A 26,667-nucleotide genomic window follows, 5' to 3' on the forward strand; every position below is an offset into this window, starting at 1 on the left:
AATTCAACACGTTGTGCACCTTCACCATGATTAGCTTCCGGAACATTTCTAGCCCCTCCCAGAAGAAATTGCATACCTACCTCCCTGCTCCTTCCTGCCCCTGGCAACCACTAATCACTTTTCTGTATCTATAGAGACTTCCTGTTCTTGAAATTTGATATGAATGGAATCATATACCATGTGACCTTTCCTGTCTGGCTTCTTTAGCTTAGCATCAGGTTTTCAGGGTCTGTTCAAACTATAGCAAATGTTAGCATTTCACTCCTTTTTATGATCAAATAATATTCCGTCATAAGGATATACCACATTTTGTTTATCTGTGCATCAGTTAATGGACATTCAGGTTATTTCCATCTTTTGATTACTTGGAATAATGCTATGAACATTCCTGCACAAATTTTTGTTTGGAAACCTGTTTTCGATCCTTTCGTGTATATACCTAGGGGTAGAACAGTGGTTGCACCATTTTATAGTCCTACCAGCAATGTGTGAAGGTTTCCATTTCTTCACACGCTCCCCAACACTTGTTTATTTTCCATTAAAAAACATTTTTTTTTTTATGACCACCATAGTGGGTATGAAGTGGTTTCTTGTTGCGGTTTTGATTTGCATTTCCACGATGACTAATGATGTTGAGTATCTTTTCATGTGCTTGTTGGAGTTTGTATTTCTTCTTTGTAGAAGTGGCTATTCAAATCCTCTGCCAGTGTTTTAACTTAAATTTGTGTGCGGTAAAATATACATAATGTAAAATTTATCATTTCAACCATTTTCGAGTGTACAGTTCAGTGGCATTAAGTACATTCACAATATTGTGCAGCTGTCATCACTCTCCATCTCCAGAACTTAAAAAAAAAAAATGCTATTTTTAAAAAGCAGTTTTAGAGTCTTCCAAGGTGGCTCAAACTCCAATACTTTGGCCACCTCATGCGACGAGTTGATTCACTGGAAAAGATTCTGATGCTGGGAGGGATTGGGGGCGGGAGGAGAAGGGGACGACAGAGAATGAGATGGCTGGATGACATCACCGACTCGATGGACATGGGTTTGAGTGAACTCTGGGAGTTGGTTATGGACGGGGAGGCCTGGTGTGCTGTGATTCATGGGGTCGCGGAGAGTCGGACACGACTGAGCGACTGACCTGAACTGAACTGAACTGAAGGTGGCTCAGTGGTACGGAACCTGCCTGCCAACGCAGGAGACACAAGTTTGATCCCTGATCTGGGAAGATCCTACATACTATGGAGCAACTAAGCCCATGCACCACAACTATTGAACTTGTGCTCTAGAGCCCAGGAATCACAACTACTGAGCCCGCGTGTTGCTCAGCAGTTGAGCAACTACTGAACCCGGCAATCCCCAGAGCCTGTGCTACCCTGCGAGAAGCCACTGCAGTAAGAAGCCCCTGCAGAGCAATGAAGAATAGCCACAGCTAGAGAAAAACCTGCCCAGTAATGAAGACCAAAAACAGCAGTTTTAGATTTGTATAAACTTAGGAAGTTATGGAGAAGGAAATGGCAACCCACTCCAGTGTTCTTGCCTGGAGAATCTCAGGGACAGGGGAGCCTGGTGGGCTTCCGTCTATGGGGTCACACAGAGTCGGACACAACTGAAGTGACTTAGCAGCAGCAGCAGCAGGAAGTTATGGGAAGTTCCTGTATACTCCCTGCCTCCACAAATACATAGCCTCCCCTATTATCAACATTCCCCACTAGAGTGGTACTGAGACAGGGCTGGGACCTGGGACCTGGGACCCTTTGCTGCAGTGCTGGCACCTGGACAAACTCTCCTTGAGCAACAAAATACAAAGAAACGATATGAGACTAAAAATAGCTGAATGCCTGTACACTTGGGGCAATTTTGGACAAGATAAAAAAAGATAAAAAACACCCAACTACCACTTTTGAAAGTGAAAGTCACTCAGTTGCATCTGACTCTTTGCAACCCCATGGACTGTACAGCCTGCCAGGCTCCTCTGTCCATGGCATTCTCCAGGCAAGAATACTGGAGTGGGTAGCCATTCCCTTCTCCAGGGGATCTTCCCAACCCAGGGATCAAACCTAGGTCTCCTGCATTGCAGGCAGATTCTTCCCCATCTGAGCCACCAGCGTTCTGAAGAGTTGGGATTAAAAACAGGGTATTGTGCATACGCCTGGTATACGACACCACCTAAGGGGTGTGCAAACCATCTAAAGCGCCCTCCAGCCCGACCTCTGGACCCACCCCTACCCTCACTCCATTTCAGGAACCAGCTCCCCTTGGGGAGGGGCAAGGGAACCTGTTGCTTATTTTCCATCCCTCCTGCTGTAGCAGATGCCCCGGTAAAGCCTTTCCCGAAGTTCTCATCTGGCCTCTTAATCAATTTCTATTGACTAGGGAAGTCCAAGGACCCTGGTTGAGAACAGTGCATTTGTTACATTGATGAACTTACACTGACATCTCATTGTCACCCAAATTTATAGTTCATATTAGGGTTCACTTTAAAATATATATGTATATATATATTATTATTATTTTTTAAATTTTATTTATCTGTTTTATTGTTGGCTGTGAGGTCTTTGCTGCTGAGCGTGGGCATTCTCTAGTTGCGGCAAGCCAGGGTTACTCTCTAGTTGCGGTGCACAGGTTCTCATTGTGGTGGCATCTCTTGTTGCAGAGCACCAGCTCCGCAGCATATGGGCTTCAGCAGTTGTGGCGCACAGGCTCGGAGCTTGTGGGCTCTACAGCAGGGGCGTGCATGTAGTTGTGCTGCATGGGCTTAGTTGCCCCGTGGCATGTGGAGTCTTCCAGGTCCAGGGTTGGAACCTGGGTCCCCTGCATTGGCAGGCAGATTTTCAACCACTGGACCACCAGGGAAGTCCCTAATGTCCTTATTTATTTAGTATCTGACTGTGTCAGGTCTTAGTTGAGGTACACAGGGATCTTTTGTTGTAGCTCGAGGGTTCAGTAGCTGTGGCGCACAAGCTTTGTTGCTCTGAGGCATGTGGGAATATATATGTATATACACACACACACATCCTAGAGGAGGGCACGGGAACCCACTCCAGTATTCTGACCTGGAGAATCCTCATGGACAGAGGAGCCTGACCGGCTCCAGTCCATGGGGTTGCACAGAGTCAGCCATGACTAAACACAACATAGCAAATATACACATAAATATACGTGTGTGTATGTGTGCGCTTAGTTGCTCAGTCATGTCAGACTCTTTGCAACCCCACTGGACTGGCAACCCCTGTTGGCCGCCAGGCTCCTCTGTCCATGGGGATTTCGCCAGGCCAAAATGCTGGAATGGGTTGCCATGCCCTCCTCCAGGGGATCTTCCCAACCCAGGGAATCTAACCCAGGTCTCCCACATTGCAGGTGGATTCTGCCATCTGAGTCACCAGGAAAGCCCATATATATATATATAATTTTGTCTTATTCATTTTTGGCTGTGCTGGGACTTCTTTGCTGCTCAGGCTTTTCTCTAGTTGTGATGAGCCGGGGCTACTATTTCTTGCAGTGTGCAGGGCTTCTCATTGGGGTGGTTCTCTTGTTGTGGAGCACGGGCTCTGGGCACGTGGGTTTCAGTAGTTGCGGCATGGTTCCTGGGCTCCAGAGCCCAGACTCAGCAGTTGTGGTACACAGTGGTTCTGCGGCATGTGGGGTCTTCCCAGATCGGGGATCGAACCTGCGTTTCCTGCACTCGCAGGTGGATCCTTAACCACTGAGTCACCAGGGACCCCCAGTGTCCCCTATTGCTGTTGTACATTCTAAGTGAAGTCACTCAGTCATGTCCGACTTTGCGACCCCATGGACTGTAGCCTGCCAGGCTCCTCCGTCCATGGAATTTTCCAGGCAAGGATACTGGAGTGGGTTGCCATTTCCTCCTCCAGGGGGTACATTCTAACGGTTTGGACAAATATAATGACATATATCCACAAATATCCACAAATATAATAACATGTATCCACAGCTATCCTCAAATATAATGACATATATCCACAGAAAGTCAGACACAACTGAGTGACTGAGCACACATGCACGCATCCATCATGATGTCATATAGAGTATTTTCACTGCCCTAAAATTTCTCGGCGCTCTGCATATTCATAGTTTGCGTTTCTCTGGGACTTTTCCACCATCCCAATGCCTAATTAAAAAACTGAGTTGATGTCTTTTTGTTGTTGATTTGTAAGGAAGCTTTACAAAATCTGGATCCTAGATCCTGATTAAATGATTTGGAAATATTTTCTCTCATTGTGTGGATTGTCTTTTCACTCTCTTGATATAGGCATACTTTGTTTTATGCTGTTTTGCTTTATAAATAAAGTACAAATACTTTATTGCTTTGCAGATACGGCAAGTTTTTTTTTTTTTTAGAAATTTAAGGTTTGTGGCAACTTTGCTAAGCAAGTCTATTGAAGTCATTTTCTCAACAGCATTTGCTTACTTTGTGTCTATCTCTCTGTCACATCTTGGTAATTCCTTAAATCTTTCAAACTTTTTCATTACTATTATATTTGTTACGGTGATCTGTGATCTTTGATATTACTACTAAGACTCTCCGAAGACTAAGATGATGGTTAGAAATTTTTAGCAATAAAGTATTTTGAACATTAAGATATGTACTTTTTAAAAGACATAATGTCATGAATTTAAAAGACGCTTGCTCCTTGGAAGGAAAGTTATTGACCAACCTAGATAGCGTATTAAAAAGCAGAGACATTACTTTGCCAACCAAGGTCCGTCCAGTCAAGGCTATGGCTTTTCCCGTGGTCATGTATGGATGTGAGTTGGACTGTGAAGAAAGCTGATAGCCGAAAAATGGATGCTTTTGAACTGTGGTGCTGGAGAAGACTCTTGAGAGTCCCTTGGACTGCAAGGAGATCCAACCAGTCCATTCTAAAGGAGATCAGTCCTGGGTGTTCATTGGAGGGACTGATGCTAAAGCTGAAACTCCAATACTTTGGCCACCTCATGCGACGAGCTGACTCACTGGAAAAGACTCTGATGCTAGGAGGGATTGGGGGAGAGAGGAGAAGGGGACGACAGAGAATGAGATGGCTGGATGGCATCACCGACTCGATGGACATGAGTTTGAGTGAACTCCGGGAGTTGGTGATGGACAGGGAGGCCTGGCGTGCTGTGATTCATGGGGTCGGAAAGAGTCGGACACGACTGAGCGACTGGACTGAACTGAGCATAGGTTTAATTTAGTACAATCTGTGCTAAAACGCTTTGCTTCCAGCGTTCAGCTAAATCTCCATAGATCTTATGAGACAGGTGCTTTTATGCCCATATTACAGACAGGAGACTGAGGGCAGAGAAAGTGGGGACATGCCCAAAGGCACACGGGTTTTCTTGGGTTGCCTGGGTGCATCTGAATGCACAGAATTGAAGTATGGGGAGAAAAGGGCAGACTTCCGGAGGGCAGGGAGCGCTGGATGCCTTGGCGAGGTATCTGGAGGTGATCAGCATTTTCTGAGAACCTGGAAGAACAAATGCCGAAGATGGGGACCCAGGGGCGCAGGGGAGAGCAGAGGGAATGGAAATCAGAAGGGCAGTTCAAGGTTGTGCGGGCACGTGGTGGGAATCCACGAGCAGGAGCAGAACCCGAAAGGGGAGACACTCTCCCCACCAGGATGGGGAGAGTGGGGTCTGGGCTGAAACTGGGGGGTTCCAGGGAGTGAGCGGGGTCTGGGCGTGTCACCAGGGGGTGTTCCGAGGGTAGCGGGAGATCGGAGCGGCGGAGGGGAAGGGCAGAAGCCAGAGGGTCCCAGGTCCCCGGTGCGGTTTCTAGCCTGGGGCAGGCGGCCCCCGCGAGTGGGGAGGATCGGGTCCGGGCTGCGCGCAGAGGCGGGGACAAGCCGGAAGCGGGAGCAGCAGCGCCCCGCCCCGGCCGGTCCAGCCCCGCCCCCGGCCTTCGGGCGCGCCTCCCCGCCGCCTTCCAGCTCGTCCGCCCGCCAGCTCCGTCCGCTCAGACCTCCCGGCTCGACTGGCGGCGCGCGCGGCGGTGAGTGAGGTGCGCGTCGGCTGGCGGCGGGGGCGCGGGCTGGGGTCGCCGCCGGTGGGGAGGCAGCGACCGGGGCGCTGATCCATGGAGCTTCGAGCTGGGGGTGGGTGGAGAGCGGGGTCCGTGCGGCGCGAGCACCCGCCCCGGACTCCGCGGGAGTGGTGGCGGTGTCCCGGAACCCTGGCGGGTCCCCGGGTTCGCGGTGGCTGGAGGGCGCCGGAGTCCTGCCGCGATCTTCCGCGCGGGGCCGGGCTTCCAGTCACTTGGCGATTGTTCCCGCCGCGGTCCAAGCTGGGTCCCGTTCCTGCTCCGCGAATTGAGCCGATCGCCCGCGGATCGCGCGCGGTGGGGTCGTCCCGCCCCACCTGAAAGCGCGCCCCGTGTTGCTCGCCGGGGCCTCCTCCCCGGGAGAGAACACCCCGAGGCTTTTCAAGAAAGTCTCGTCTCACTCTGGTGGCTGCTCTCTTGAAGTTTCCAGACTCATCGCCCGGTGATTCAGAAACAAAACCAACCAACCAAACAAATAAAGCCCAACAGATTTCCGACACCGGTCCCAGAAATTCGACTTCTGGGGTCCACGATATCTGCTTTTCCCCGCCACCCCCCGCTCCAGGGGGTTCCCCATAGTATTCAGGACCGCAGCGGACACCGGCGGGCCTGGGGAGCCCTCGAGAGATGAAAATTCGGGACACAGAGCAAACGGAGCCAGGGCCCTGGCTAGACTCCTCGCGGAGCGGGGGTGCGTGTGGGGGCGCGGGTAAGGCAGGCACCCTGTGAGCGCAGGGGTGGGCCCCCGTCATGCCACATGCCAGTGGCACAGGCCGGCGAGGTGGACATTGGCCCTCCACGCCCAGCTTGGCAGGTGGCCTCTTTCTTTTTGGTTTCCAGGTCACTGTGATCTGGGAAGTGGGATCATTGTTGTGCCAGAAACCGTTCATCAAGGTCAGGAGAGGAGGTGATGGGGAAATGGGGTATTCTGGACCGGCTGTGCATTCCAGGGATCAGGCCAGCTGGTCTTTGATTAGTTTTCTGGTGGCTTTTGTGCTTCCGATAAGTGGGGCTGATGTCATTGCATGAGCTTTGGTGGCTGGGAAATCCAGTTTCTGGAAGGCACAGGGCCTTCCCATCTTAGTGCATCAGGGTGAGACTCACCCACCCGTCTTCCCAAGGGGAATAAACCCTTGGCTGAGGGTGAGCTGGTGCTGGTTCAAGGGCTGTCTGGAACGCAGGTTGGCCCTGCAGTTCCCCTGGGGCCCTTTTAAGGAAAGATGTGGTTTGTATTAGTGTGTGCTTGACTTCCTCCCTTATCTTCTACCCCCCACCCCGCAAACCATCTCTGACTCTTACAATGAGACTCACCTGGATGCTGTGTCCAGCATGAGCTGGTATCTGGGACTCTACCAGCGTGTTTGGTTTTATCGAAGTTGACTCGGAGGCCTGCAAGCAGGTGACTTGCTCTACCTGGCGTGGAATAATACCCATGTTGCTCCTGGCTTACCTCTCAACCAGTCCTTGCACTGGGGTTTAAAGGTGCCCCAGACTCTCTAAGAAACATCTATTGTAGATCTATGATGGGAGGGGCCCATCTTCCCTCTTTCCTGTTACTGAAGGCATGAATAATAGATGCTTTTATTCACATTTGTGAAAGTATCCTCATTGTAATGTTTTTGTGGATTAAGTGAGTCACTGATTGATCTGAGATGGAGGATCAATTTCTTAAGTCTCTAAATACTAGATTGAAGTCTTTTCACTGTCTCTGGTGAGTAAACTTTCCTTTGTTCCTTTAGTCGCTTTTACCGGATGGTTGTGGGGAAATAAATGCTACTCTAGCCTTGTAAAGGACACAGAAGAAATGGCTCTAGGTTCTGAGGGGTTTATGCTACAGGTGGAAAATGGGAAAAAAACACAGGTGGATAGTCAGTGCTCAGCAATGCCCTTGACTCTGGAAGGATTGAAAGAAATGGAAAGGAGTGAGCTGTGAGTCACGGAAAATTTCATAGAAAACCAGAGACCTGAGTATACACGTCACAGAAGGTACATGTATTCCAAATGAGCAGAAGAGGCTCAGCAAAGCTTTGGGGGAGGTTCAGGCTAGCCCATAGTTGAGGACAGTGAAAGGGAAGCCACTGAGAGCAAAGGCATTTCCAGCCCAAGTTCATTTTCAAGGAGATGGACAGGGCATGCTTCCTTGCTTTTACCCATGACTGGCAGTGCTATGGCGCCACTCTGAGAATGGGAGAATGCCCATCAAGGACTTAAAATTCTCCCACTGAAAATGAATCAACCCCAGCTACAGTGATGGTGGAAAAAAATGAGTTCCATGACTCGAAGTCCTAGAGTCTTGACACTGTGACCTGTCTTCTATTTGTGCTTTTACTGCAATGAAAATAGCTCATTGGGCAAGGTGGTCCGTCTCACCAAGCAAATAGCCTTCCTTAACTCTGCTGTACTTCAGTACCTACGTCCCTGTCTTTGGTGCCTGTTCCCCTTGCCTCCCAACCATGGCCAGTTCTGAACTGGTGTTTGCTTACCGGGGTTTGAGCGCTAAGTGGTACTTTCCTGGGTCCTCACAATTTCATCTTATTGTTTGCACCTGCGCTGGAGCTCCGGGCAGTCAGGATAACACTTTTGTAGCCAATGAAGTTGTCTTTTGACTGCAGATTATTTCTGTAGAAGAACCGTGTGTACTTTCATAAGACTTAGGGCCTGGACAGAAGAAAGTAAATATCACGGGTGTCTCAGTGGCAATTCCCTGTTTACCTTGTAGGTAGGAAGTTAATTCACCAAGATCCGAAAAGTCAGAAACACTTTCTTCTTCGTGGGTGTTAACGTCAGGGAAAATAATGGTGAAGAATTTAAGCTACTTAGCTCATGGGGGTTTTTTCTTTTCTGTTTTAAAAAATTTATTTATTTTGGGAGATCTAACCCATGCCCCCTACAGTGAAAGTAAGGAGGAAATCCTGACTACTAGATTGCCAGGGAATTTCCTCTCATGGAGTTTTAGAATTGACAGTGTTCCTGGGATATATGTAAGAGCTTAGCATTGACTCACCCTATCCTTGAGTCCAGGGAGATTACTCATAAAGGCTGCATTGGTATTTTTTAAAGTTATGTAAAAAATAACAATATTACAGAAAACATGAAAGATAACGAAGAGTATCTGGTATAATCTCAGCCCGTGAATGAAACAGCTAGCATCAGTTTTCCTTATTTGGTGGCTTCTTGTCATGGTGCCCGTTTCTTTATGAAGTTGTAATCAGGGTGCGTATAATTTTGTCTCCTGATGCAGTCCTATTAATGTTCTCATTGTGCTGTTTCATCAAAAACCGTCATTCATGTGGAAACTGGGGATGTGGTTTCACCAGGAATCCAGGGGGGGAATTGTTTCCCTTTGATTCTGGGGGCGCAGCCCAGCTCCCCAGTGGAAGCATTTTCCATTGCACAAATCACTGTAATTTGTACTTAAGCCGTATTTGAACCTGACTCTCAGATTGTGGTCACTTTATCTTTGCCTGGCGAAAGGAACTGAATTCGGAAGATGGAATGTGAAAACATGTCTCTGAAATCTTTCCCTGTGAGCTTCTGTATTTTTAACGGAGGTAGACTGAATTTATTTGGGGTTCATTGGCCTAAGAACCTGAGTGTAATTTCTCACTTCCTCTTCCGAAGAGAGCTGGAGATCCCAGTTTCCCTTTTTGTCTAAATTCTTCCTCCTGATAGATTGTAAAGAATAGTTCTCTGCAGAGACCGTGAAAGCCCAGCTCTCTCTGACCTCCTCAACTGGTCTTCCACCTTGTGTACAAACTCGGCTATTTTCTCAGGAGGCCCGACAATTTTGCCTGTGTGTGGGTCCTTCTTTTTCGCACAGGAATGTCTTTTTCCCTGGGGTCATTTCTCTAATGCCTGTATTCTCTCCGAGCAAGATTCTTTTCTGGGGCCTGGACTGTGGGGGCAGGGAATGGAATTGAATAATCTTCCTCTTTCTCTTCCTGAAAGAACTGATTTTAGAGGATTAAGTTGGTGGTGAAAAAGCTGCCTTATCTTCTCTCTGAAGGCCTTGCCCTTTTGTGTGTTGATCTAATACCTAAATCCAGAAAACTGTTCTATACACAGCAGGAGGATGTATTTTTAGAAGAGTTTATCACCTACCTGTGGCCACCTAACCTATTTGTGGTGAGAGAGAGAGATATATATATAGTTTATCATCTATTTGTGGCCAAGCATCAGTGTGCAAATGCTGGGAGGAGATTCATTAAACTTTAAGGCTTATTCACTTAAAATGGGGTATCTATGTATCTATCTGTCTGCCTGTCTACCTGTGTATCTATCCGGTAATTGGTAATCATCTATGTCAGAGAGAAATACTAGAAACCCTGATCATCACCCCGGCCTCCACTTAATCCTTCCCATTTAACCAAAATACTTGACGGGGAAAAAAAAGAAAACTTTCTTTTTCTCAAAAAAAGTAAATTAAACCTTAAACTTCTTTTTAATGGCAGCTTGATTTTTTTTTTAATTAAAAAAGACTTATTTATTTGTTTTTGGCTGCGCTGGGTCTTCGTTGCTGGGCAGACTTTTCTCTAGTTGCAGCGAGCGGGAGCTATTCTTCAGCTGCGTCCGTGGGCTTCTCATTGCGGTAGCTTCTCTTGCTCTGGAGCACGGGCTCTAGGCAGGCGTGCAGGCTTCTGCAGTTGTGGTGCAAGAACTTAGTTGTGCTGAGGAACGTGGGATCTACCCGGACCAAGTATTGAACTTGTGTCCCCTGCATTGGCATTCAGACTCTTAACCACTGGATTACCACGGAAGCCCTGTTTTGTCTTTAAAAACTGAACTTATATGCTTTTGGGTAAGGCCTGCCCTGCTCCAGTTCATCTTAAAGTTGTTTTTTTTTTTTAATGTTTATTTGGCTGTGTGGGATCTTAGTTATTGCATGCGGGATCTAGTTCCCTGACCTTGAGCCGTCTGCATCGGGAGTCAGCCGGTGAAGTGCCAGGGAAACCTCCGAATGATAGTTTAATTTTAGATTTGCCGGAAAGCAGCGGTTAGTGCGAGGAGCTTTCCGTCCACCCCGCACCTAGTTTCCCGGCTCTGAACGTCTTGCCTAGTCTGTGGGCGTCTGACGTCATCACCGCAGGACGCGCGTGAAACCAGGAAGCCAGCTCTGGCACCTCCCTGGCGCTCACACCCCAGACAACGCTTGAAGTCTCTGCTAGTGTCCCTTTTTCTGTTCCCGGACCCCAGCCAGGGTACCGCACAGCATTTGGTTGCACCACCACCAAGTCTCCTCCGGTCTCCTCAGTCTTTCCTTGTTTTTCATGGCTGTTTCTAAGCAGTAATGGGGCAAAGATTTTGTAGAATTTCCCTCACATTTGGTTGGTCTGCTGTTTGTCTCATGATTCTACTGGGGTTACCGGTTTGGGGGGAGAAGGCCACAGAGATGAAGGGCTCTTCACTTCACAAGGGGGTACAACGTGATACCCAGATGGCATCGCTGCTGCCAGCTTTCCCCGTAGCAGAGATCCTCTTTTTCCTCTTTTCATAGACCGTTAGCCTTTCCCTCCGCCAGGGGATCTTCCCAAACCAAGGAATCGAACCCAGGCCTCCCGCATTGCGGGCAGATTCTTTACCAGCTGAGCCACTAGGGAAGCCCGAGAATACTGGAGTAGGTAGACTATCCCTTCTCCAGCAGTTCTTCCCGACCCAGAAATCGAACCGAGGTCTCCAGCATTGGGGGCAGATTCTTTACCAACTGAGCTATCAGAGAAGGCCTTACCCAGGAGAGGAAGGGTCAAGATTAAGCTCGACCTCTTAGAGGGAGAAGAGACTTCCCTGTAGCTCAAACGGTAAAGAATCTGCCTGCAATGCAGGAGACCAGGATTCAATCCCTGGGTCGGGAAGATCCTCTGGAGAAGGGAATGGCAATCCACTCCAGTATTCTTGCCTGGAAAATTCCATAGACATAGGAGCCTGGTGGGCTACAGTCCGTGGGGTTGCAAAACGTCGGACACAACTGAGCAACTAACACACAGGGAGCTAAGATCCAATATGCCTTGCAGAGCATATTAAAAAGCAGAGACATTACTGGTTTTGGGTTTCCCTGGTGGCTCAGATGTTAAAGCATCTGTCTACAATTTGGGAGACCTGGGTTTGATCCCTGAGTCAGGAAGATTCCCTGGAGAAGGAAATGGCAACCCACTCCAGTACTCTTGCCTGGAAATGGCAACCCATTCCAGTACTCTTGCCTGGAAAATCCCATGGACAGAGAAGCCTGGTAGGCTACAGCCCAAGGGGTCACAAAGAGTTGGACTTGACAGAAGATACTTTACTTTCACTTTCACTTAGAGGGACGGTGCTTCTACACATGTCATTTGGAATTCTTTAAGGAAATTTATCTTTTCTTCTGTATTTAAAGAATACACACTCCTCTGCTCAATGTTACGTGGCAGCCTGGATGGCAGAGGAGTTTGGGGAAGAATAGATACATACATCTGTATGGCTGAATTCCTTTGCTGTCCATCTGAAACTATCACAATATTGTTAATCAGCTATACTCCAATGTAAAATAATAAGTTTTTTTAAACTTATTAAAAGTAAAAAAAAAAAATACATACCTCTCTAGTTCTCTACTTCTAAGTAATCAGAATGTCAATTCATAATAAAGATATTGAACATACTATACATTATTCATGAAACTTTTAAAGAGTAAATCAGAGTTCTCATGCAAATAATTTTTTTCTGTTTCTTTAGTGTTGAGACTACGAGAGGATGGCTGTTCACTAAACTACTTGTAATCATTTCATGATGTGTAGGGAAATCATGTTGTACACCTAAAACTTACATAATTGTTGTTGTTGTTCAGTTGCTAAGTTGGTGTCCGACTCTTTGTGACCCCAGGGACTGTAGCCTGCCAGGCTCCTCTGTCTATGGGATTTCCCAGGCAAGAGTACTAGGGTGGGTGGCCATTTCCTTCTCTAGAGATCTTCCCAACTCTGGGATCGAACCCACGTCTCCTGTGTTGGCAGGTGGATTCTTTACCACTTTAGCCACTGGGAAGCCCCCAAAACTTATACAGTGCTGTATGTCAAACTGGAAAAACTATGCCCTGCCAATACACTCTGCGAGCTTACGCTACAGATTGCCCCATCATATATGGGCTATATATGCCATCTATGTGCATGAAATCTCTGGCTAGGAGGTAGTCTGTGTGTTGCTTTCCCCAAAGCTCTGTGAAGGGAGAATCCAGAGAAACGAGGATCTCAGCCCTTCCTCAGAGGGGTGTGATGCAGGCCAGTTAGGGAAACAGAATCTAATTTGCAGACAGGAAGCAATTAGGACGTATGAGGAAGGCGTACATCATCCAGGGCTGGGATTGTTACAGATAGACCAGGGGAAGGCTGAAAAGACTGTAGGAGGTTAATGTTTACCACCCTGTCCTCACCTGAAGTCTTGCTGAAGGAAACACTGTTTTATAATTCTCAAAGACATGACAGTTATAAAACCCACAGTCATCTGAAATATGGCCAGAATTGAGGAAATAAGCAAATGGGAGCCTCCCAAGTAACGCAGATAGTTATCGTCAAGACAAATGCCCAGCTTGTTGACTTTCCTTATGGGAGGCTCCCAGGGAAGCTAGTAGCTCTTACTTTACACCGAGTTCTTACCCATGGGGAGCCCTCAGAAGCCTTGAAAGAGCAAATGGGGGGACGGGATAGGGGCTGTCCACAGCCTGGTGTGTCACAGAATCACAAGACTCCGAGGTGATCATTTTCTTATCTGTTTTTTTTGCAGACTCTTAAGGAGACAGACGGAGAAGGCAATGGCAAGCCACTCCAGTACTCTTGCCTAGAAAATCCCATGGACAGAGGAGCCTGGTAGGCTGCAGTCCGTGGGGTCGCTAAGGGTCGGACACGACTGAGCGACTTCACTTTCACTTTTCACTTTCACACATTGGAGAAGGAAATGGCAACCCACTCCAGTGTTCTTGCCTGGAGAATCCCAGGGATGGGGGAGCATGGTGGGCTTCCGTCTATGGGATCACACAGAGTTGGACACGACTGAAGTGACTTAGCAGCAGCAGCAAGGAGGCAGAGAGAAATAGGGGATCATTTTAGAAAATGATTAAGAGACTTTCGGGGGAGGGATATTGAAAAAGGGCCTTGGTCAGATGATAGCAACACCAGGAGTTATGAGCCTGCGGTTTTTGTCCTGTTGATTCTGTGATCTGAGGAGAGAAGCCCTTGGCTTTGGGCCGTTGGGCCTTTGGTTTGTGTTTATACTGACGGGGACTTGTTGGGTGGCTTTTGCTGTGGCTACTTTCTCCTGGTATTCTAGGTTTTGAGGCTTATGTTTAGAATCTGAATTATCCTTGGCAGGAGTTGAAAACTTGGAGGGGGTTTTTCAAGTCGCTTTTGGGCTGCTGGTTAATGAAACAGAACCTGCTTGGGGGATGGGGTCCCTACCTAAAAGATCCGGTCCTGTCCCCATCTCTCCCGGACCAGGCTTATTTTTTGTTTTATTTTGGTTGTGCAGTATGCAGGGATCTTAGTTCCCTGACCAGGGATTGAACCCACATCCCCTGCAGTGAAATCATGGAGTCTTAACCATTGGACTGCCAGGAAGTCCTAGGGCCGGGCTCTCAATGGCACAAAGGCTCCTGTAACCTGGCCCCACCCTCCTGGCCAACCTCTGTCACTTCCCCATGGAACACAGGTGTGCCTGCCTCTGCATCCCCCTCCTGTTTCCCTTGCCTGCATCCTTCTCTTGTCTCAGACCTTCTGCTTGCCTTAGAAGCTGGGCTCAGTTTCCCCTTTGTGTTTGCTTCCATGTCTTCCCAGGCTGGTTCACGTCCCCTCCTCAAATGGGTTCCTTAAGGCCAGTGAGGGAGGGCCCATGCCACCTAGCCCACAATCCCACATCCATCCTCAGCTTTTAGAACTTCCCTCATGAAAAATAGACCACAGTGCAAAATGCAAAGAGAAGAGTTTTACTGTGGCCGATAGGATGTTGTTAGTACAGATTTGGGACTGAGATAGAGGAAGCGGTGGTGTGCATGTCCTCTCACCAAAGAGAAGTAATCAGTAACTTGAAAATCTGTCTGCAAACCCTTAGGGAGGGGCCAAAGGCCAGTGATGGGCATGAAACACCAGTCATGGGACCACGGACTGATGATGTCATTTCACCCTGAAGTGGGAGGATGTGAGAGACTAACCTGGGAAGGGCAGATATGGGGTTTGCAGAAGAGGCTCTTTGTCCCTATTAAAAAAAAAAAAGTTTATTTTAAATTTAATATAATTTTAAAGCATTTAATTATAAGTATGTTATAATTAATACAAATTATAAAGAGTAGATCATCAGTTCAGTCGCTCAGTCGTGTCCGACTCTCCGCGACCCCATGAATCACAGCACGCCAGGCCTCCCTGTCCATCACCAACTCCCGGAGTTCACTCAAACTCATGTCCACAGAGTCGGTGATGCCATCCAGCCATCTCATTCTCTGTCGTCCCCTTCTCCTCCCGCCCCCAACCTTTCCCAGCATCAGAGTCTTTTCCAGTGAGTCAACTCGTCGCATGAGGTGGCCAAAGTATTGCAGTTTCAGCTTTAGCATCAGTCCTTCCAATGAACACCCAGGATTGATCTCCTTTAGAATGGACTGGTTGGATCTCCTTGCAGTCCAAGGGGCTCTCAAGAGTCTTCTCCAACACCACAGTTCAAAAGCATCAATTCTTCGGCAATCAGCTTTCTTCACAGTCCAACTCTCACATCCATACATGACCACTAGAAAAACCATAGCCTTGACTAGACGGACCTTGGTTGGCAAAGTAATGTCTCTGCTTTTTAATATACTATCAAGGTTAGTCATAACTTTCCTTCCAAGGAGTAAGCGTCTTTTAATTTCGTGGCTGCAATCAGCGTCTGCAGTGATTTTGGAGCCCAAAAAATTAAAGTCTGACACTGTTTCCACTGTTTTTACATCTATTTCCCATGAAGTGATGGGACCTGATGCCATGATCTTTGTTTTCTGAATGTTGAGCTTCAAGCCAACCTTTTCACTCTCCTCTTTCACTTTCATCAAGAGGCTTTTGAGTTCCTCTTCACTTTCTGCCATAAGGGTGGTGTCATCTGCATATCTGAGGTTATTGATATTTCTCCCAGCAATCTTGATTCCAGCTTGTGCTTCTTCCAGCCCAGTGTTCCTCATGATGTCCTCTGCATATAAGTTAAATAAGCAAGGTGACAATATACAGCCTTGACGTACTCCTTTTCCTATTTGGAACCAGTCTGTTGTTCCATGTACAGTTCTGACTGTTGCTTCCTGACCTGCATACAGGTTTCTCAAGAGACAGGTCAGGTGGTCTGGTATTCCCATCTCTTTCAGAATTTTCCACAGTTTATTGTGATTCACACAGTCAAAGGCTTTGGCATAGTCAATGAAGCAGAAATAGATGTTTTTCTGGCACTCTCTTGCTTTCTCCATGATCCAGCGGATGTTGGCAATTTGATCTCTGGTGCCTCTGCCTTTTCTAAAACCTGCTTGAACATCTGGGAGTTCACGGTTCACATATTGCTACAAATTAATTATGTTATAATTATATTTAACTTCAATAATTTCTTAATTTTTTGACTTTGTAGTATTGCTCAGTATACGAAAGACCGAGTCTAAGGGAGAAAAGCACTCATCCAGCTACATTCCCCAATGTGCTCCCTCCTCCCTTACAGGCAGCCACGGTTATCTGTCCCCCCCCACCCCCCTTTAGGTTGGGTGGTTCGGTGAAAGCGCTGAGTCCTAACCTCTGCACTGCCAGAGAATTTCCGGTTACTGTATCACTTCCTTGTGTATCCATTTGGAGACATTTCATGGGTATTTTATAAGGAAATGTGTGTATCCTTCTTCCTTGTACACCAGTGATGGCCTGAGACGATAAACACCATTTGGGCTTTTTTCACGCAGTTATCTGTTAATATTGCAGGGATATCTGTGTTTCCACACATGAAGTTCCTCATTCGACTTGATGGCCGCATGCCATTTCCCTGTGTGGATGGAGCGTAACTGGTCTACCCAGTTCTCCGCTGACGGACAATTAGGTGGTTTCTAGCAACAAGGCAGTGGTTACCCCTGTGTGCTCAGCGTTTGTCACTGCCTCGACACATGACGTCAGCTCCGATGCACATAGCTAGAGGGGGAATCGCTGGGTTACAGGACTCCTGTGTGTTAAACTTTGGTAGGTGCTTCCATGGTGTGAGACTCAGTTTACCTCCCCACCAGGCCTGGGTGAGAGGCCAGCTCTGTGTTCAAACAGTTTGCTCTTTGCTAAAGGTGAAGACGGCAAATGCGGGGTTGAGGAGTTGAGGGGACTCTCGGGTTTGTGTGCAGACCCCCAAGTCCCTGGGGTCCTTCCATGGAAGGGCTGACCTGGAAGAAGATGGAGGTGCAAGGCCAGGCTAGTGAGGAAGTCCTTCCAGAGAAGGTGCAAGCAGCCTTGGGAGAGCAGGACAGGAAACGGGAAGTGGGCTTGGAGGGGTCATGGCCGGGGGAGGAAGGAGATTGGTGGTCCGGGGTGAATCCGAGGACATGGAAGAGAAGCTCGTAGCCAGAGGGGCTGAGGATGCAGGCTGGGGTAGAGGCGGCTTTTATTTTTACCTTTCTTATTTAAAATATTTATTTATTTATGGCTGTGCCGGGTCTTTGTTGCTGCTCGGGCTTTGTCTGGTTTTGGAGAGCGGGGGCTACTCTCTAGTTGGGGTGCGTGGGCTTCTCATTGCAGTGGCTTCTCTTGTTGAGGAGCCCAGGCTCTATCCAGGGTGCACGGGCTTCATCAGTTGTGGCTCCCGGGCTCTAGAGCACAGGGTCAGTAGTTGGGTGCATGGGCTTGTTTGCTCCATGGCATATGGGATCTCCCTGGTTCAGGGACGGAACCTGTGTCTCCTGCATTGGCAGGTGGATTCTTTACCACCAAGCTGCCAGGGAAGCCCTGTGTTTACTTTTTAATGAGGAACAATTTGAACAAGCTTAGGGATTAGGAGCGGAGAAGGCAATGGCAAGCCACTCCAGTACTCTTGCCTAGAAAATCCCATGGATGGAGGAGCCTGGTAGGCTGCAGTCCGTGGGGTCACTAAGGGTCGGACACGACTGAGCGACTTCACTTTCACACATTGGAGAAGGAAATGGCAACCCACTCCATTGTTCTTGCCTGGAGAATCCCAGGGATGGGGGAGCCTGGTGGGCTTCCGTCTATGGGGGCACACAGAGTCGGACACGACTGAAGTGACTTAGCAGCAGCAGCAGCAGGGATTAGGAGGGGTTTCCCAGGTGGTCCTTGTGTTAAATAACCTGCCTGCCAATACAGGAGACGCCAGAGACACGGGTTCGATCCCTGGGTCGTGAAGATCCCCTGGAGGAGGGCATGGCAACCCATTCCAGTATTCTTGCCTGGAGAATCCCATACACAGAGGAGCCTGGCAGGCTACAGTCCATGGGGTCGCAAAAAAATCAGACACGACTGAGCACAAGCTCAAGCAAGCCTGAGATCAGGAGAGGAGTCAGCTGAGAGGGCATGGCTGGCAGACGGGGTCATTGCTAGAGCAGCGTCCCTGGGATGTGGCAGGGCGTGGTGGGTGGCCACTCTCATGGGCTTTGAGTGGAGGTTGAGCCCGGAGAAGGGTTCCTGCTGAGCTGAGGGTGGGTGGACAGATGCCTGGGGGCTAGGCTGGGAGGTTGAGGGGCTCAGGTCTCTGCTGGGGGGCACTGCTGTGGGAGTGGGAGAGACCCCTTGGGAGTCTGCAGGGCTGGTGGGAATTAGGTAACCCAGCTAGGAGTGGGCAGATTTGTTTGCTCTGCCTACTGTAAGAGATTACAAGCCTAGTAGCTGAAATAACATGTTTATCATCATACAGTCTGGAGTTCAGGAGTCCACAGTGGGTGTCACTGGGTGAAACTCCAGGCGCTGCTCTCCATCCAGGAGGCTCTCGGTGAAAGAGAATCTGTCTCCTGGCCCTTTCTAGCTTCTTTGTTTTGTTGTTCGGTCGCTCAGTTGTGTCTGCCTCTTTGGGACCCGTGGACTACAGCACACCAGGCTCACTTGTCCTTCATATCACCTGGAATTTTCTCAAATTCATGTCCATTGAGTTGGTGATGCCATCCAACCATCTCATCCTCTGCCCGCTTCTCCTCCCACCTTCAATCTTTCCCCGCATCAGGGTCTTTTCCAGTGAGCCGGCCCTTTGCATCGTGTGGCCAATGTGTTGGAGCTTCAGCTTCAGCATCAGTCCTTCCAATGAATATTCAGGGTTGATTTCCTTTAGGACTGACTGGTTTGATCTTCTGTCCAAGGGACTCTCAAGAGTTTCCTCTAGCGCTGCAGTTCAAAAGCATCAGTTCTTCTGTTCTCAGCCTTCTTTATGGTCCAACTATCTCATCCGTATGTGACTACTGGAAAAACCAACTAGCAGCCACCTATGTATCTTGGTCCATGGCTCCCTGAGCCAATTTCAAAGCCAATAGGGCCTCTTCTCTCTTTGAGGCCCTCCTGCCTCCCCTCTTCTAAGGACCACTGTGGTTGTCTTGGGGCCACCTGAATCATCTCCTCCTCTCAAGGGCCTTAACCTCATCACAGCTGCAAAGTCCCTTTTGCCATTTAAGGCAACGTGTTCTGGAATTTCCCTGATGGTCCTGTGGTTAAGACTTCGTCTTTCAATTCAGGGGGTGCAGGTTTGATCCCTGGATGGGGAGCTAAGATCCCATGTACCTCCAGGCCAAAACATGAAACAGAAACTATATTGGATGGCATCCCTGACTCAATGGACGTGTGTTTCAGCAAGCTGTGGGAGATGGTGAAGGTCAGGGAAACCTGGCGTGCTGCAGTCCATGGGGTTGCAAAGAGTCGGACACGATTTAAGTGACTGAACAACATATTGTATCAAAGTAAATAAGAACTTTAAAAAAAAAGTCCACATTTAAAACAAATATTTAAAAGATAAAAATAAGTATAAAAAGAACCACATGTTCTGGGAATTGAAAGTGAAAGTGTGAGTTGCTCAGTCGTGTCCAACTCTGGGACCCCATGGACTGTAGCCCGCCAGGCTCCTCTGCCCATGGAATTTTCCAGGCAAGAATACCGGAGTGGGTTGCCATTCCCTTCTCCAGGGGATCTTCCCGACCCAGGGACTGAACCCAGGTCTCCTGCATTGCAGGCGGATACTTTGTCGTCTGAGCTGCCACGAATGAGCCTTCTGTGATGAGGATGTGGACAACTTCAGAGGGCGATACTCTGTCTCCCCATTGTGGGTGAGGGTGGGAGGAACAAACTGTAGGTGGTTTGGACAAACAAGTAAAGGCGTGAAGGCAGTGACCTGAGAAGGGGCGAGTGTGATGTGAAGGGATCTGTGTTCTGCCTTCTGCCCGTCTGTGTCACTGCAAGCAAGCGACCTCTTCCTCCCTGGACTTGATTCCGCCTCCCTGTAAGTAGTTAAATGTAATGCTTTTGTAGTGACCCAAGTTCACTGTGTTCTGAGCACATGCAGCCCTATGAAGATGGGGGTCCGATTATAATTCCATTTTCCTGATGAAGAGACCAAGGCATGGAGAAATGAAACACGTTCACGCAGCCTAGAAGTGACAAGAGCTGGATTTTGAACCGAGGGTGTACTCTTCTTTCTTTCTTTCTGGCTGTGCTGGGTCTTCGTTTGCTACTCGGGCTTTTCTCTAGTTGTGGGGAGCAGGGGCTACTTTAGTTGTGATGTGCAGGCTTCTCACTGCGGTGGCCTCTCCTGTTGCAGAGCACGGGCTCGAGGGCATGGGCTCAGTAGTTGTGGCTCCTGGGCTCTAGACACAGGCTCAGTAGTTGCGGCTCCCGGGTTTGGTTGTTCCACATGAGGGATCTTCCCGGACCAGGGATTAACCCGTGTCTCCTGAATTTGGTAGGCGAATTCTTTACCACTGAGCCACCAAAGAAGCCCTCCAGGTGTTTGCTCTTAAATATTCGACTTGTCTTAAAAATCCTATGGTCTTAACTTTCTTTGGGCCCTTTCTGTTCCCCTCTGTGTGTCGCACCCGCTCACATTCTTCCGTGTCTTCTCTTTTCCCCACATCATTGGTGGGTATGCAGGTTGTGGTCCACGTCATTCCCTCTGACCTCTTAGAGATGGGTGCTGCCCGGCCACGCTTGTAAATAACAGGACCCATGCAGGTGTTTCTGAAAACCCCACAGGCGACGGTATCAGGTACCAGGCAGAGACATCCCACCTCTAACATCTCTGAGCTCAGTGGCCACACTTCTCCACCAGGTCAGCTCCTGATCGGAGTCGGCGGTCTAGCCCGTGTGTCTTCTGCAACTGCCCAGGGAGGATTTACTCAGCATCAGGAGTTACCTCTCTGTTCTCCTTCTTTGTTTTTGGACCCTGCTTGCCTGTCGGTCATTTCACCAGAAAGGATTGGAGTTGGGATGGAAAAAAATCGCCCAAGGCTCCTTAAAGCCCCTAGTTTCTGCCAAGCTTCCCCCTCCCATAAAGCACTGAGGGTGGAGGTGCCTGCAGCAGTGTGAACTCTCTCCCCCTCTTCCTGTCCACACGTCAGCAGCAGTTGCTGACATCCATGGTGTCTCAGGGTAGAAGGTCGTTAGAGTCTCTGAATTTTCTTGACACCCATGAAAAAAGACTGTCATTTCTGGAGAATGCATAATGCACCATCTGGGTTAGATGAAGTGGCTTCGGAGCCACACCAAGGACCAGGTGATGACTGTGGAGTGACAGGTATTACTGAGTTTGGGTTGGTGGCAGCGAGGCGCCTGCTCGGAGTCCAGATCTTGGATGGATGGTGGAGCCGAGGGAAGCACCCCCTCCTCACTCTCTTCTGAAATCCCAACCAGAACTGGGAGTGGTTGTTGGCAGAATCCATGTGCACCCCTGCACCAGAGCCCTGAGATGAAACTTATATTGAAGAGAAACAAAGCAACTAATCTTGAAGTTTGGAGGGTATGGCTTTTTTTTTTTCTTTCTGTTTTTATCTCGGTGGTGTTTGCACACTTCCCTTTTCAAGTTCTTTCTGCCCACATCTTGATCTTGTGCCTTGACATCCCACGGTGCCCTGTTGAGAAGAAATATCACTCTCTCCAAAGACCTCTGGAGGAAGCAAAGGATTCCAGACCAATTAGGCGATTCCAGTTCTGGAGCATATTTGCTGATGCTTTGGCCAGATCCTCACGCTACCTTGAACTGAACTGCGAGGGCCATCTGTTACTGAGGTCTGTTGTTAGTAACGTCTTCCTATCTTTTGTTGTTCAGTTGCTAAGTCGTGTCAAACTCTTTGCAACTCCATGGACTGCAGCCCACCAGACTCGCCTGTCCTTCACTGTCTCTGAGAGTTTGTAGATTCATGTCCATTGAGTCAGTGATGCTATCTAAACATCTCATCCTCTGCCACTCCCTTCTTGTGCCTTTACTCTGTCCCAGCATCAGAGTCTTTTACCATCTTTCTCTTTAAAAAGCTTTATTTTGATTAGATTCTAAGTTGAAGCTCTTAAGGTTTAAGTTCCTCCCATTTATGTTTACTTCCAAATCTGATGCCATCCAAGATGGATTTTGGTGTCCTTCTTAAGCATAGGTATCATCTCCAAACAAATGTGGGAATATTGGGGCGATCCACTTGTTCTGGTTTGCCTGGGACTTTCCCAGTTTAAGTACCCAAACTCCTGTATCTGGGGAAACTGCTCCATCCTGGGTGAACTGGGACAGTGGGTCACCCTGTGAAGCACTCATCATGTTTTGAGCTTAGTTCTGAGTGCTGAGGATGCAGATGTTAATAAGGTTCAATCCCTGTGACAAGTAGAGCAGAGAAATATGTGTAAAGACAGCTAGCACTTGCTAAGGGTATGCGTGTCTCTTGTTGCCCTGGGTCTTTGTCACAGTGGATTCATTTAATCCTCCCAAGAGCCTTGTAAGGAAGAAACTGCGAGTGTGCCATTTCACAGATGGGAAAACTGAGGCACCAAAGTCATGCTCCGGGGAACTCAAAGGCGACTGACCACAGGCCATCTGGCTTCAGACCATGCACCACTGATTTCTGCACCGTGTAGAGAGGTTTGGGAGGAATTAGTTCTTCCCTGGGAAGGCCAGAGATCGTCTCTTGGAGGAGGTGACAGCCGAGCAAGGATATGATGGGTGAGAGGAATTTGCAGACCCGTGGGGAAGGAAGGAAACCGGTGGTGGGGTGGGAGGGGACAAAGAGGAAAGAGCATGCTCTGGGCTCCTTTGGGGCCATCCAAGCAAGGCTGCAGACACGTCAAAGATTTGCATCTGCGGTGGGAGGTGAAGTGAGAGGGGCAGGGTGCCAAGTAGCAGTTCAGCATGTCCCTGAGCGACCCAGGACCTTTGGTCACCTTAACTGGGAGGCACATTGGCAGCCATCTGAAAGACCCCAGTGGTCTCTTTTAAGTAAATGAGCCACTGGATGGCTGAACTAAGGCCAGTGCATTGGAGCTTAAATTACAGGCCTTTCTTGTAATATGGAGACTGTAGAGATTTCTAGCACTGCCTTTTTTCTTTCTTTTTTATTTTTTTTAGTTTTTGCTTCATGGCTTGTGGGATCTTAGTTCTCTGATCAGGGATGGAACCCATGCTCCCTGCATTGGAAGCACCACGTTCTAACGTGGGCCACCAGGAGACTCTGCTAGCACTGCCTTTTCTTCCGTGTTTTAAAAGTTGTTCTTGTCCCTCTCGTTCACCAAACATTAACATTCACCATCTGAAAGTGCACAGTTGAGCGGCATGCAGTCCATCCGCAGCATTGTGCAACCATCCCAGTTCCAGAACATTTTCATCACCCTAAAAAGAAACCGTGTCCTGGTTCCCTCCCAGCACCCTGACCCCACTCCCCCAACCCCTGCACTCCTAGTTGGCTTTCTGTCTGGATTTACCTATCCTGGACATTTTGTATAAATGGATGGAATCATACAATGATTTCCAGTCTGACTTCTCTCGAAGTCTTGTTTTCGAGGTTCATCCCAGCAATGTTTTGGAACTGCCATATCAGTGACCGAGCTGGTCAGCCGACCATCTCCAGGCTTCCTAGAAGTAAAGCCCCTGCTTCCGAATTTAGGATTCCAGGCAAACGCTGCCAGGCTGGGCCCTTATGCCCTTCACTGAGCATCTGTACAGTCACAGACAGAGTAAGTTGACTCTCAGTGCTTGCGTGAGCCCCACTGGGGTGTTTCGGGGAATTCTAAGACTGTTTAGGCCAAGTCTTTTTAGGAAAAAATCTGGCGCTGAAAGTGACTTGGAGTTTTTTCTTGCGTCTTGAGGTTTCAGGATCAATTCATTAATCGCAGTTCAAGGAGAGAAGATGGCTGTGCCCGTCAGCATGGCTTCTCTCCAAGATTTTGAGGGCTTTTTCCTCCTGTCTTTCAACAGAGGGATATTAAAAAGCCCAGTCTGAGACTCAGATGGCGTGGCATTTGCTTTTTCTTCCCTGGGAGCTGCAGCAGGTGGTAGAGATATCTCAGCTCCACATGGTTTTTTTAAACAGATGTGGAATCTCACAGGACTTCCCTGGTGGCCCAGTGGTTAAGACTCCGTGGCCTCACTGCAGGTGGTGTGGGTTTGATCCCTGGCCGGGGAGCTAAGATCCCACATGCTGCATGGGACGGCCAAAAAATAAAAATTAAACAGATATGGCATCTCAGAATTCAGAGATCACCTCTTCGTTGCTGCTGTTCTAAGTCTCTTCAGTCATGTCTGACTCTTTGCAACCCTATGGGTCATACATAGCCCGCCAGGCTTCTCTGTTCATGGGATTCTCCGGGCAAAAATAGTGGAGTGGCTTTCCATTCCCTCCTCCACGGGATATTCCTGACCCAGGGATCGAACCTGTTTCTTCTGCATTGCAGGCGGATTCTTAACTGCTGAGCCACCAGGGAAGCCTGAAAGTGAAAGTTGCTGAGTCATGTCTGACTGTTTGTGACTACAGTCCATGGAATTCTCCAGGCCAGAACACTGGAGTGGGTAGCCTTTCCCTTCTCCAGGGATCTTCCCAACCTAGGGATCGAACCCAGGTCTCCTCCATTGCGGTCAGATTCTTTACTGGCTGAGCTACCAGGGAATCCCCATTGCTTGTCTCCTCCAAAAAGAACAGGAATTGCTCTGTGGATATCTACCGTAGGTTGATCAGTGACTCCTGGACCCCTGATCATCATTAAAGAAGCAGATAATTTTGAATTGAAAGTCCTCAGTGACAAAATTAGTTGGGAATCCTTTATTTGTTGTTGCTGTTGTTCAGTCACTTAAGTCATGTCTGACTCTTTGCAACACTATGTACTGTAGCCCACCAGGCTGTTCTGTCCAGGGGCTTTTCCAGGCAAGAATACTGGAGTGGGTTGCCATTTCCTCCTCCAGGAGATCTTCTCCACTCAGAGATCAGACCCATGTCTCCAGTGTCTCCTGCATTGACAAGTGGATTCTTTACCAACTGCGCCACCTGGGAAGCCCCAGAGTCCATAAATGGGCAGGTGTATTTTAGAATCTTGTCTTGGGTATGTGGTGTGAAAGTCTGGAAATAAATCTTTCAGAGAAAAAAAGAGGTGACCTGTCACCTCGGGTTCAATTGATTTCCCTTTCACATTTCTTTGAGGGGTAAATTGTGTGAAATGAGTTGCTGATTCTGTCTGATCTCCCAGCCTGGGAGGTATTTTGGTGAGTTCTAAAGAGCTCCAGAGTCCGAGGGGCATGGGTTCTAACCCCAACCCTGCCGTTTCGTCTGTGTGACTTTGGACAAGAGATGCAACCTCTCTGGGTGCCCAGTTTGTTCATTTGTATTAAAGTCTATTTTGTCTGATAATGAGTATTGCTAGTTCAGCTTTCTTTTGATTTCCATTTGCATGGAATACCTTCTCCCATCCTCTTTTTGTCTGTAAGTGTCCCTAGGTCTGTGGTGGGTCTCTTTTAGACAGCGTATATATGGGTCTTGTTTTTGTATCCATCCCACCAGTCTCTTTTGGTTGGTGCATTTAATCCATTTACATTTAAGGTGATGATCGATATGTATGATCCTATTACCATTTTCTTAAGTGTTCTGGGTTTGTTTTTTTTTTGGTAGGTTTTTTCCTTCTCTTGTGTTGCTTGCCTAGAGAAGTTCCTTTAGTATTTGTTGTAAAGCTAGTTTGTTGGTGCTAAACTCTCTTAACTTTTGCTTGTCTGTAAAGCTTTTGATTTTTCCATCAACTCTGAACGAGAGTTGCTGAGTAGACTATTTATTCTTGGTTGTAATTAATTTTCTTTCATCACTTTAAATATTTCGTGCCATTTGCTTCTGGTTTGTAGAGTTTCCATTGAGAAATCCTTTGATAACTTGATGGGAGTTCCCTTGTGGGTTACCTGGTTTTTTCATTTGTAAAACAGGTTGGTGGTATTGTAATTTTTCATTCCTGACTCAGTGTTGTGGGGATGGGATGATGGCAGCTAAGGGTGTGAATTACAGGGCCGCTTGCAGTAAAGTAAGAGCCCGTCATGGATCATCTCAATGCAGTTGTGAATCTGGGGTGGTTGGGGTATGAGTAGTAGATACTGCTCAGCCAGGTAGGACCTCTGTATTCAAAGATGCCAAAATAAGTCTGCTTATCTGCAACCCCTGAGCACCCTTTACCTTCTTCCTGGGGGGAGGACCCAGCAGATTCAAGACCCAGAGGAGT

The 26,667-nt window shown here is 48.2% G+C and overlaps 1 protein-coding gene across 4 annotated transcripts in view; it reads left to right on the forward strand.

Moving 5' to 3' along the window:
- The first annotated feature begins 5,844 nt into the window (after positions 1-5,844).
- The window catches only part of LITAF (lipopolysaccharide induced TNF factor), a 36,383-nt gene continuing 15,560 nt past the window's right edge, over positions 5,845-26,667 (forward strand). Inside the window, exon 1 of one of the 4 annotated variants that reach the window (XM_055409504.2) lies at positions 5,845-5,995. The gene's annotated coding sequence lies outside the window, so the exon portion shown is untranslated. Of the gene's footprint in view, positions 6,005-20,262; positions 20,450-22,079; positions 22,231-26,667 lie in introns of those variants that run through there. The other 3 variants (XM_055409505.2, XM_055409506.2, XM_088833089.1) reach the window with 3 other exon arrangements.

The sequence above is a fragment of the Moschus berezovskii genome, chromosome 27 (genome assembly GCF_049115385.1).
Source record: "Moschus berezovskii isolate FMDL1 chromosome 27, NW_MosBer_1.0, whole genome shotgun sequence".
Lineage (NCBI taxonomy): Eukaryota > Metazoa > Chordata > Mammalia > Artiodactyla > Moschidae > Moschus > Moschus berezovskii.